We start from the raw sequence: 12,045 nt of genomic DNA on the forward strand, positions 1-12,045 counted from the left end.
AGCCACCTAGGTGCCGCACAGAATAATTTTACTATCTTTAATGTAACCCTGTTTATTTAAAGTTGTAATGACAACACAGTAAAGGTCTCCTTTCAAGAAATCAAATAGTATGATGCATACTATATGCAGAGTGCAATGAAGTCACTAGTCAAATTTAAGAGGATATGGGAAAAAGAAACATAATACTTTTAAGACATTAAAGTTTACTACTCTATACTCCGGCAAATGGGCCTGTTTAGTTCCTAAATACAACAATTTCTGTCTAGTATCTTCTAAAAGTAACATGACGTACTTTTGTATCATTTATCTTTCTAATCTCAATGGGATCTCTCAGCCTACTAAATTATATTTCTCAATAAGGCCTAGAAGAGTTATTAAATTTTCACCTACTTATTTGAAGTCTCATCTGTTTTTTAAAAAAAAAAATTTTTTTTAACGTTTTATTTATTTTTGAGACAGAGAGAGACAGAGCATGAACGGGGGAGGGGCAGAGAGAGAGGGAGACACAGAATTGGAAGCAGGCTCCAGGCTCTGAGCCATCAGCCCAGAGCCTGACGTGGGGCTCGAACTCACGGACCGCGAGATCGTGACCTGAGCCGAAGTCGGCCGCCCAACCGACTGAGCCACCCAGGCGCCCCTCATCTGTTTTTTAATGGGCACCTGGCAAACTACTAAGTTTATATCTCAATATTAAACAAATTCTATTAACAGATCCCTGGCTACAGCTATAGTATGCTGAAATCCTAAAAAGTATTTCAATGATAGTCTCACAGCAGAACAAATCAAATGAGGTTTGAAGAACTATTAAAAATAAAATGCCTGCCTCTCTGGAAGACCCAGAAGGTGGTGACATCTAAGTACCCCTGGAAAGAAGTCATCATATTTGTTTTCTCAGAGATAGGTTTGTGAAATGAAACCAATCAAAACTCAGAGTTTTGTTGCTGCTGCAACTACTATAAGGATGCAAGAGTCAAGAGAGAAAAAACAAACAAAAAAAGTGTATTAAACAAAAAGACAAGTATAGCAACAGAACTTGCTCAAATTTTCATAACAGTGGGGCTAGATCATTGATATAAAAATGTGGTTAAGGGGTGCCTCGGTGGCTCAGTCAGTTGAGCGTCTGACTTCAGCTCAGGTCATGATCTTGCGGTCTGTGGGTTCGAGCCCCACGTCGGGCTCTGTGCTGACAGCTCGGAGCCTGGAGCCTGCTTCACATTCTGTGTCTCCCTCTCTCTCTGCCCCTCCCCTGCTCATGCTCTGTCTCTGTCTCAAAAATAAATAAAAACATTAAAAAAAATTTTTTTTAAACGTGGTTAAATGTTTACAGCCTAATAAATACTAACACTCTCAATTTTTCAATTCATAGCATTTTGAATTATTCAATGCCTGGAATAACCCCAGTTTGACTTTATAATGACTATCTCAGCTGACAATGATCCTAGACATAATTCATTGTGTAAAATGTAAACATCAGTGTTGACTTTGATGCATAATAAACCAAAGCACGTTACAAAGCAGAGTTGTCAAATCACATACGGGGCAAAAATGCCATCCCTTATGGCACAACTACATTAAGTAATTAACTTCTTTTGCCTCTGTTAACCACAAGATTCAGTATGAGAGGGGACCTAAGTACCAACTCTTAAGCTTCCATTCATCACCACACCAATTTGATTCACATTCTGCCATGTCTCTGACATACTGCTCTAAAACTCTGTTTTGCTACTCAAGACATAAGTAATTTGAGACCACTAACACCAAAACCAAGAATCATAGCAAGAGTCTACTATAAATGACTAAAATATCTCATCTTCCTGTAATACTTAAATACCTTAATTCCTAGCTTGTGTAGTCCAGAGCAACATAATAAACCACATTCTTAAAGAGGAGTAGCCAGCAAAGCCACTTGTTAGATGTTAAGAAAAACTTGTCATTTCCCTAGCTATACCAGTGTGTAAATGTAACAGAAATTGGGTATTTCTTACCCAAATCTTTCTGATTTGTTTTCTTGGAAGGGGAAAATCTTTAGGAATCAAAATAATTAGATGACATCCTTTTACATCTCACCTGTAGATTTAGACTGGAGAATGTCAAATTACAATTGATTTGGTTCTCATATATAAGGTAACTTAGAAAAACGGCTTAATGTAAAAAAAAACAACTGCTGAAACCTAAAATGAGTATCAGTTACTAGATTAAGCTTTCTTCAAAATAACGTTGATATAAGAGTTGAACATTACATTTCCACTAGGCATGTCACAACTTCTGAGTATAGGGTGGGTGATCTTCTGTCCAGGCACTACAGAAGTCTTCAGTAAGTGTTTTGGTAATCATTTTTTTTCATAACAAGCCTGAATTTTCTATATTGGTAAGCACAACAACAAACATATCTGACCAACTCAAAAGACCCAAAGATAATTCTTTTCTTAAACTGAAGAAAATCAAGTGTGTGTGTGTGTGAGTGTGTGTGTGTGTGTTTAAACTGAACATTACCCAATGACTTTAATGACTCTTGGGTTCTCTCTCCTGAAATTTGACTCCCTACCTATTTAATTTTTACAGTTCTATGTATACCTTCTATTTGCTTAATCAATAGTATCCTAAACCTAGTGTACATGTGATCTACTAGAGAAGCTTAAAAAAAAAAAAAAAACAGATGTGATAATATATTTCTTATAATGGAGGTTATCGGTTATTGGTTACTTAGAAAAAAACCCAACCAAAATCAACTCAAATTGTTGAAAAATTTAAAAATCTTCTTAAAAGCAACAAATAGCTAACAACATTATAGGTATTGCCAAGCTAGTGCTGAAAGAAAGAAGGATACCTAGAAACATAGAACTCAAAATCTCATTTTTGCCTTGAATATACTTACTATACCTATCAAAATGGGTCCTCCTTTTTGAAGGGCTATGTGGGCAAGATCTGCCCAAGGTAAAAAGTCTAATAAGAGATGCTCTTGCTTTAAGTTGCAGTCTCAAAAGGCTACACTTTTAAGGGCAAACTACAATTAAACTAGCTCTTCCTCAGATTTGCATTGTCTGGCCATTTCAGAAAACCTTAAAACTCTGAAACTGATTTAAGGTGATCCTGGTGTGGTGATGGGTGATGGAACTGGTAGCAGTCAGAAATGCCTAACAGAAGAAATAAAAATCCTTTCTGAAAAACAGCACTTTATCTTAGGCCCCAAATCATTCCTACAAATAATTTCCCCAAAAACCAGTGAGTGGCATACAGTAAAAATAAATAAACATACTGTGTAATAAGACACCATGAATGAGAATCAGCAGAAAGACAAAGAAACAGATCTTTAAAGACTTCAGTTATTGGTACAATTAGATAAGAGAACAATCATAATTGCCATTCTTTAAAAAAAAAATGTTTATTTATTTTTGAGAGAAAGAGGGCCAGTGGGGGGGGGGGTGGCAGAAAGTGGGGCAGAGGAGCTGAAGTGGGCTCCGTGCTGACAGAAGAGAGCCCAACGTGGGGCTCGAACTCATTACCATGAGATCATGACCTGAGCCAAAGATGGTTCTGCCCCCATAAATGGTATACTTAACCTTCAGAATACTAGGAAAAATCATGTAGGTAATCACCAGAATCATCAGAATACTAAGAAAAATACTAGGAAAATCATCATTTACCATTTTTATATTAAATACTTCATGAATAATTTATAGTAGAATAAGTCAAAGTAGAAAACTTAATTAAAAATCTTGATATACCTTTTAACACAGTACACCCAAACGGTTATTCTGTATTATCCTGGGTTTGAAGGTATACATAACCAGCTCTTTATCAGCTGTCAGTGACAAATCTAAAGCATATCCATCTTGTAAATATTGATCCCAGATTTCAAATACATCCTTAATAGATTCCATCTCATCATTGCTTCTGCTGCTTCCTGTACTTTCATTATCAAAATGCAGAAGTTTTTAAAATTTTGATACCTCATAATTTTGTGGGAAACAGGACTGCCTCTTTGCTCTATTACCACAAAACATTTCATTTATGTATTAATAAAAGCCAATCAGAATAATAAACCCAAAGAATGTTTTCATTTCTACTTCACCTATATCCTTCTATTAATCTCTGTATACACACTTGACTTAAGCATTTGTCCACTGGTCTAGTAAATTTTGGTGCAAAAATATAATAGATGTACAAACACTGCCACATACTCTTCTAGCAAAAGATGTTCTAGGTACTTGTCATAAAATACTGCATGATGAAGACCTTCTTGATGAATAACTAATTACATGAGATGTATTTCATTTTCATCCTTAGAAATAATTTGTTCACCCACTGAATTTTTAGTTTCAGAAAATTTACCCAGGATATTGTCATTTGAATACTCCGTCCAAAATGATGTTTCTATATTATAGACCAGTACTGCCCAACAGAAATATGAGCAACATATGTAATTTTACATTTCTTAGTAACCATATTAAAAAAGTAAACAGAGGTGTGCCTGGCTGGCTCAGTTAGCATAGTGTGTGACTCTTGATCACACTGAGTTCGAGGCCCACGTTGGGTGTGAAGCCTATTTAAAAAATAAAAATAAAAAGCAATCAGCAAGACAGTATGGTACTGGCACAAAAACAGACAGACACTCAGATCAATGGAACAGAATAGAGAACCCAGAAATGGACCCACAAACATATGGCCAACTAATCTTTGACAAAGCAGGAAAGAATGTTCAGTGGAATAAAGACAGTCTCTTCAGCAAGTGGGGCTGGGAAAACTGGACAGAGACATGCAGAACAATGAACCTGGACTACGTTCTTACACCACACAAAAAAAACAAACTTAAAATGGATGAAAGACCTCAAGGTAAGACAGGAAGCCATCAAAATCCTCGAGGAGAAAGCAGGCGAAAACCTCTTTGACCTTGGCCGCAGCAACTTCTTACTCAACACTCTCTGGAGGCAAGGGAAACGAAAGCAAAAATGAACTACTGGTACCTCATCAAAATAAAAAGCTTCTGCACAGCGAAGGAAACAATCAGCAAAACTAAAAGGCAACCTTCGGAATGGGAGAAGATATTTGCAAACGACGTATCAGATAAAGGGTTAGTATCCAAAATCTAGAAAGAACTTACCAAACTCAACACCCACAAAACAAATAGTCCAGTGAAGAAATGGGCCAAAGACATGAATAGACACTTCTCAAAGAAGACATCCAGATGGCCAACCGACACGTGAAAAAATGCTCAATGTCACGCGTCATCAGGGAAATACAAATCAAAACCACCACGAGATACCACCTCACCCCTGTCAGAATGGCTAACGTGAACAACTCAGGCAACCACAGATGTTGGCGAGGATGCGGAGAGAGAGGATCTCTTCTGCGCTGCTGGTGGGAACGCAAGCTGGTGCAGCCACTCTGGAAAACAGGATGGAGCTTCCTCAAAAAATCAGAAATAGAAGTACCCTAGGACCCAGCAATTGCACTACCAGGCATTTATCCAAGGGATACAGGTGTGCCGTTTCGAAGGAACACACGCACCCCAACATTCACAGCAGCGCTAACAATAGCCAAAGTAAGGAAAGAGCCCAAATGTCCATCGATGGATGAGCGGATAAAGAAGATGTGGTACGTACGTACAATGGAGCATTATTCGGCCATCAAAGAGAATGAAATCTTGCCGTTTGCAACCACATGGATGGAACTAGAGGGTATTATCTAAGTGCAAGTAGTCAGCCAGAGAAAGACAAATATCCTAGGACTTCACTCATAGGAGCACTTTAAGATACAAAACAGATGAACGTAAGGGAAGGGAAGCAAAAATAATATAAGAAATGGGAGTGGGACAACACATAAGAAACTTAAATATGGAGAACAAACAGAGGGTTACTGGAGGGGTTGTGGGAGGGGGGATGGGCTAAATGGATAAGGGGCATTAAGGAATCTATTCCTGAAATCACTGTTGCACTATATGCTAACTTGGAGGTAAATTTAAAAAATAAAATTAAAAAAATAAAATCTATACAACCCCCAAAAATCTATTTATTAATTAAATAAAAAAGAAAAAGTAAAAAGAAACAGGTGAAATTAATTTTAATATATTTTATTTAACCCAATATATCCAAAATGTTATTTCAACAAGTAATCAATATAAAAAATTGAGATATTTTATATTTTTTCTCTTTCCAGGTCTTGGAAATCCCATATATATTTTACACGTACAGCACATCTCAAGTCCACTTTTTAGTGCTCAATGACCTCACATAGCTGGTGGCTACCATACCAAAAAGTAGGGGCATCTGGGTGGCTCAGTCGACTGAGTGTCTGACTCTTGGTATCAGCTCAGGTCATGATCTTGTAGTCATGGGATCAAGTCCCACATGAGGCTCTGCACTGATAGCATGGAACTTGCTTGGGATTCTCTCTCTCCCACTCTCTCTGCCCTATTCTCACTCTCTCTCAAAACAAATAAAAAGCATAAATCTATAGTGCTGCTATTTGTCTCTTTACATTTCTCTCCTAATTCATATAATTGTGAAGTATTTTCTTCTGTCAATGTTCTTCTCTTTGCCATTATGGGCAGAAAATGAAAAATTCTTAATTTTCAACTGTGTTCAACAAAAGCCTAAACTATGAAAATAGTATCTTAGAATTACCAAAGGGTGTAATGCATCCATATGATAAGTGCAAGATAGAAACTAAATTCTCCTTGAAAGACTTCTAAGAAAGAATAAAGGCCATGAGATATCAATTCTTTTTTTTTTATTTATTTTTATTTTTTTTCAATATATGAAATTTATTGTCAAATTGGTTTCCATACAACACCCAGTGCTCATCCCAAAACGTGCCCTCCTCAATACCCATCACCCACTCTCCCCTCCCTCCCACCCCCCATCAGCCCTCAGTTTGTTCTCAGTTTTTTTTTTCCTTTTTTTTTTTTTTTAATTTTTTTTTCAACGTTTTTATTTATTTTGGGGACAGAGAGAGACAGAGCATGAACGGGGGAGGGTCAGAGAGAGAGGGAGACACAGAATCGGAAACAGGCTCCAGGCTCCGAGCCATCCGCCCAGAGCCTGACGCGGGGCTTGAACTCACGGACCGCGAGATCGTGACCTGGCTGAAGTCGGACGCTTAACCAACTGCGCCACCCAGGCGCCCCTGTTCTCAGTTTTTAAGAGTCTCTTATGCTTTGGCTCTCTCCCACTCTAACCTCTTTTTTTTTTTTTTTTCCTTCCCCTCCCCCATGGGTTTCTGTTAAGTTTCTCAGGATCCACATAAGAGTGAAAACATATGGTATCTGTCTTGAGATATCAATTCTTACAAGTACTCTTCTTCAAAAGAGAAACTAAAAAACTAAAACTGGGTCCAATGGAACCTTATAGTACAGCAAAAGTTAAAGAAATGAGACAAATTTGACATAATCTTTACAGAATAAAATATAAAAAGTGATCTAGCAGATCTAGAACTGGAAGAGCCTAACAATTTTGAAAAAGAAAAGTAAAAAGACACTGTACCAGATTTCAAGACTTATTATAAAGCAAATGTAATCAAGAGTGAGATACTGGCAAAAGCATAGAGACAAAAGGAATGAATCTATCCATGTGTTAAAACTCACAGATTGTGCGCACACATACACACAAAAGCAAATTTTACTACATGTAAAGTATATCTTAATGTAAAAAAGGAAAAAATGATGAACTATAGTAATTTAGTTTAAAAAAAAGTACAAAGAGTTAAGCAGCTGGGCATAATGGAAAAGAAAACTAGTAAACTGCAAGGTAACTCAAAAGAAATTATTCAGAACATAGCATGAAGAAGTTAATAAATGTGAAATCTTCCACCACAGCAGCCAGTGAAGAACAGAACAAAAGGCTCTGTGATACCCCATGGCCATGCACCTCAACAAAGGCCACAAGATGACCAAGAACATGAGCAAGCTGAGGCACAGGCACCACTGTGGATGCCTGACGACACATACCAAATTCCTCTGGGACATGACTGGAAAGTTATGTGGCTTTGCCTCATACAAGCAGAGCACCTTGAAGCTGTTATAAGTCTCCAAGGATAAGCGGGCCCTCAGGATCAGCAAGAGAAGAGTGAGGACACACAACCAGGCCAATAGGAAACATGAAGACCTGAGCAAAGTCTTGACTGCCAAGAGGACTGCAGCTGCCAAGGACTGAGCCCTCTCCCCACTCTGTGTATATTAAAACCTTCGCAGAAATAAATAAATAAACATGGAAAAACAGTAAGAAATCTAACTTGGTTGATGTTCTAGAAGAGACAGAGTAGGGCAGTTAAGGGCTGAGAATTTTCCAGAATGGATGAAAGACACTAAACCAAAAAAAAAAAAAAAACAAAAAACTCAGGGACGCCTGGGTGGCTCAGCTGGTTGAGCGTCCAACTTGATTTTGGCTGGATCATGATCTATAGTTTGTGAGTTTGAGCCCCACATCAGGCTCTGCACTGACTCACAGAACTTGCTTGGGATTCTCTCTCTCCCCGTCTCTCTCTGCCCCTCCCTGCTCACACGTGCACTCTCTCTCTCAAAAAAATAAATAAATAAAAATAATTCAAAAATTTAAATCAAAAGAAACTCAGTAAACCCTAAGCCCAACAAATAAAAGGAAATTACCACACAGAAAAATCATAGTGAATGAGGGAAACAGAAGATATCTGAAAAGAAGCCACAGGAACTGACTGTTCAATACTAACAGTGAAAGCCAAAAGACAGTGGACAGAAGGAAATGTGCTAAAAGAAAAAATATTCCAAACTAAAATTCTCTACGGAAAGATTTTTTTTTAAGGCCACAAATTTCTCCCATTTCTTTTTGTCCCCTCCCATTTCTTTAGGAACACCCTTTTGAATCTGATACTGTCATTACTCCCATCAAGGAATGGAGTCTAGGGGTGGGTGGGTGGCTCAGTTGGTCAAGCACTGAACTCTGTTTCCACTGAGGTCATTGTCTCTTGGGTCATGAGACTGACCCTTGTGTCAGGCTCTGTACTGACGGCATGGAGTCTGCTTGGGATTCTCTCTCCCTCTCTCTCTCACTTACACACACTCTCCTCTCTCTCCAGCTCACACACACACACACACACACACTCTCTCTCTCTCTCTCTCTCTCTCAAAATAAATAAAGTTAAAAAAAAAAAAGAGATGGAGGCTAATTCCTCCACTCTTTGGAATCTTGGCTTGGCTACCCAATTTGTTCTGGTCAATGAGACGTCAGCAAATATGACAGCAAAAGTTTGTAAAGTGCTTGTGCATAGGAACTTATCATTTCTGTATTGATTTTTGAAGCTAGTCACCACGTGAAGGAGTTTAGGCTGGCCAGCTGGATGATGAGAGGTATGTTGCCCAGTTACCCCTCTCACCCTAGCCGATCACCAGACATATGACTGTCTAGCCCCCAGATGACCTGACAAATGACTGTAGATACACGAATGAGCTGAGCTGACACCCTGTAAACCAGAGACAAGCCATCCCATTGAGCCCTGCCCAAATTGCTGACCTACAGATACATGGGGAAACAGTTGTTGTTTTTGAGTCATTGAGTTTGGGATGGTCTGTTATCCAGAAATAGATAATTGACACCTAGACCAACAAAAATATCTTTTAAGAATAGGGTAGAATAAAGACCTTTCCAGACAAACAAAACCTGACAGCTGGCCACTAGGAGACCCTCACTAAAGGAAATTCCAAAGAATGTACTGTAGGCAGAAGGAAAGTTGTCCCAAATGGAAGATCAGAGATGCAAGAAGGCATGAGGAACAAAGAAAGTGCTAAATATGAGGGTAAATCTATAAAAATATTGATTTTGTAATAAAATAATAATAGAATGAAAAAAAATTCAATGCCAGTTGCTTTTGTAATACAATAACAACCCCTTAAAGTATTTAAAATATTAAATGCTCCAGGGGCGTCTGGGTGGCTCAGTGGGTTAAGCATCAGACTTCAGCTCAGGTCATGATCTCACGGTTCATGGGTTCGAGCCCTACATTAGGCTCTGTGCTGACAGCTCAGAGCCTGGGGTCTGCTTTGGATTCTGTGTCTCCCTCTCTCTCTGCCCCTCCTCCACTTGTGCTCTGTCTCTCCCTCTCTCTCTCAAAAATAAATAAACATTAAAATTTTTTTTTAAATATTCAACACTCTGGGCGCCTGAGTGGCTCAGTCAGCTGAAGGTCAGATTCTTGACTTCAGCTCAGGTTATGATGCCAGGGTCATGGGATTGGACCCCGCATTGGGCTCTGGGCTCTACACTTGAGCATGGAGCCTGCTTAAGATTCCCTCCCTCTGTCCTTCCAACTCCCTTTCTCTTTCTCCCTCTCTCTCCCTCTGCCCCTCTTCCCTGCTCATGCTCTTTCTTTCTTTTTTTTTTTTTTCTAAAGGTGATTTTTTTTTTTTTTTCAACGTTTATTTATTTTTGGGACAGAGAGAGACACAGCATGAACGGGGGAGGGGCAGAGAGAGAGGGAGACACAGAATCAGAAACAGGCTCCAGGCTCCGAGCCATAAGCCCAGAGCCTGACGCGGGGCTCGAACTCACGGACCGCGAGATCGTGACCTGGCTGAAGTCGGACGCTTAACCGACTGCGCCACACAGGCGCCCCTGCTCTTTCTTTCTAAAAAATAAAAATTAAAAAAAAAAAATCAATGTCAGCAATCATTCCCAGACATTCTGATTTAATTTACCCGAGACATCTAGGTATTGATAGTTTAAAAATCACCCAAAGTGCAACTAGGGTTTGGAATCACTATCTTAGGCCTTGCATATTTAAAGTTGGCATTAATCCCCACCTTCTTTCTCCTTTTATTTGGCTTGCCTTTTTTGAAGTTAATGACATGTGATTCTACACTGAAATAAGTTTTTAAAAACTTACTGTCTTCTGTAATACAAAGAGGCTCACCTTGGGAGATATTAAAGGTCTTAAAACAATTACTATGTAATTTCTAATTATTTTTCATCAAGAGGATATGACTATAAATTCACAGGGTATTCCCAGTTGCAAGCATTAAAGAAAATTTCAGCTAAGGCTAAAGCTAAACAGGTTTTCTGGTTAATGTTCTTCTACAATATACTGAACAAAATAGTAACTAATATAAAAGACCAGGCTACAGGCCATCTGTTAACTAAACTAACAATAACAGATCTGGATACTGTGCTACTCAAAATATTCTATGTTAACTGCTCATTTTCCTAAAATTGCTCTGTTGACTAGATACAGCTGATGGTGCTTATGATCTAAATCAATACACGAACTTAAGAATTACAATAACCCTCAAAGCAAACCTTTAAAACGCTTAAATGATGAAAGATTCCAAAGTAATGAATTCTGGCTGCAATATCAAAGTAAGAAGGAGTGAAATTAATGTAAGGAATAGGAAAACGATGCACCTAACAGACAATATAAATAAGCAGATTATATAAGCCATACCTAAATGATTTTAAGATGCCCCATTATTTCATGTACCACTAGCAAAAAAAAACTCTGCCAATTATAATTATGTCATACAATTTAAGATGCATCCTGATTTCAAAGATGTTAAGGTAAAAAATAAAAAGTATGCTTTACCACCAATAAAATATGACAAAACATTATAACCAGGCAACCAGGGGATTTTTGCCAGAAGCTGTCTAGCAGTATTAAAACTCTCAGCCAAACCAACCATACACAACCCAATTTAACATCAAAACAACAGCCTCAAGGAAACAACACTCTCTCTATGCAGCAAAGGTATCAAAGAGAAAATGTTACATCTATGGAGAAATAGCAATATTCAAATTCATTACCACCCCTAAAGCAGTATCACAAAAATGTACATACCCACCCAAGAGAGAATGCATACGTGTGCTGGTTCACGTGTGCACCATGCACATTCTCTGTCTCTCAAAAACCCAAACTAGCTTAATCAAAGTCTGCAGCATCACACTGGCCCTAATTAATAAAAGTCCATACCAAATATAAAACTGACAAACTCAGCAAATTCCTACAAAAATGCAGGATTACTTAAAGAGATTATAGCAAAACATTGTTCTAGCTGAAGATGATGCTAATTCGGATGGACTGTAAACC

The 12,045-nt window shown here is 38.3% G+C and overlaps 1 protein-coding gene and 1 pseudogene across 3 annotated transcripts in view; one reads left to right on the forward strand and one right to left on the reverse strand.

The window, feature by feature from the left end:
• Nucleotides 1-12,045, reverse strand: part of GLG1 (golgi glycoprotein 1) — a 149,968-nt gene that overhangs the window by 105,927 nt on the left and 31,996 nt on the right. The gene's annotated exons all lie outside the window — the stretch shown is intronic.
• Nucleotides 7,718-8,150, forward strand: LOC124511647 (60S ribosomal protein L36-like; annotated as a pseudogene).

This window comes from Lynx rufus, unplaced genomic scaffold (genome assembly GCF_022079265.1).
Source record: "Lynx rufus isolate CCGP_SWC_20201006 ecotype Redwood Valley unplaced genomic scaffold, mLynRuf1.p SCAF_16, whole genome shotgun sequence".
NCBI lineage: Eukaryota > Metazoa > Chordata > Mammalia > Carnivora > Felidae > Lynx > Lynx rufus.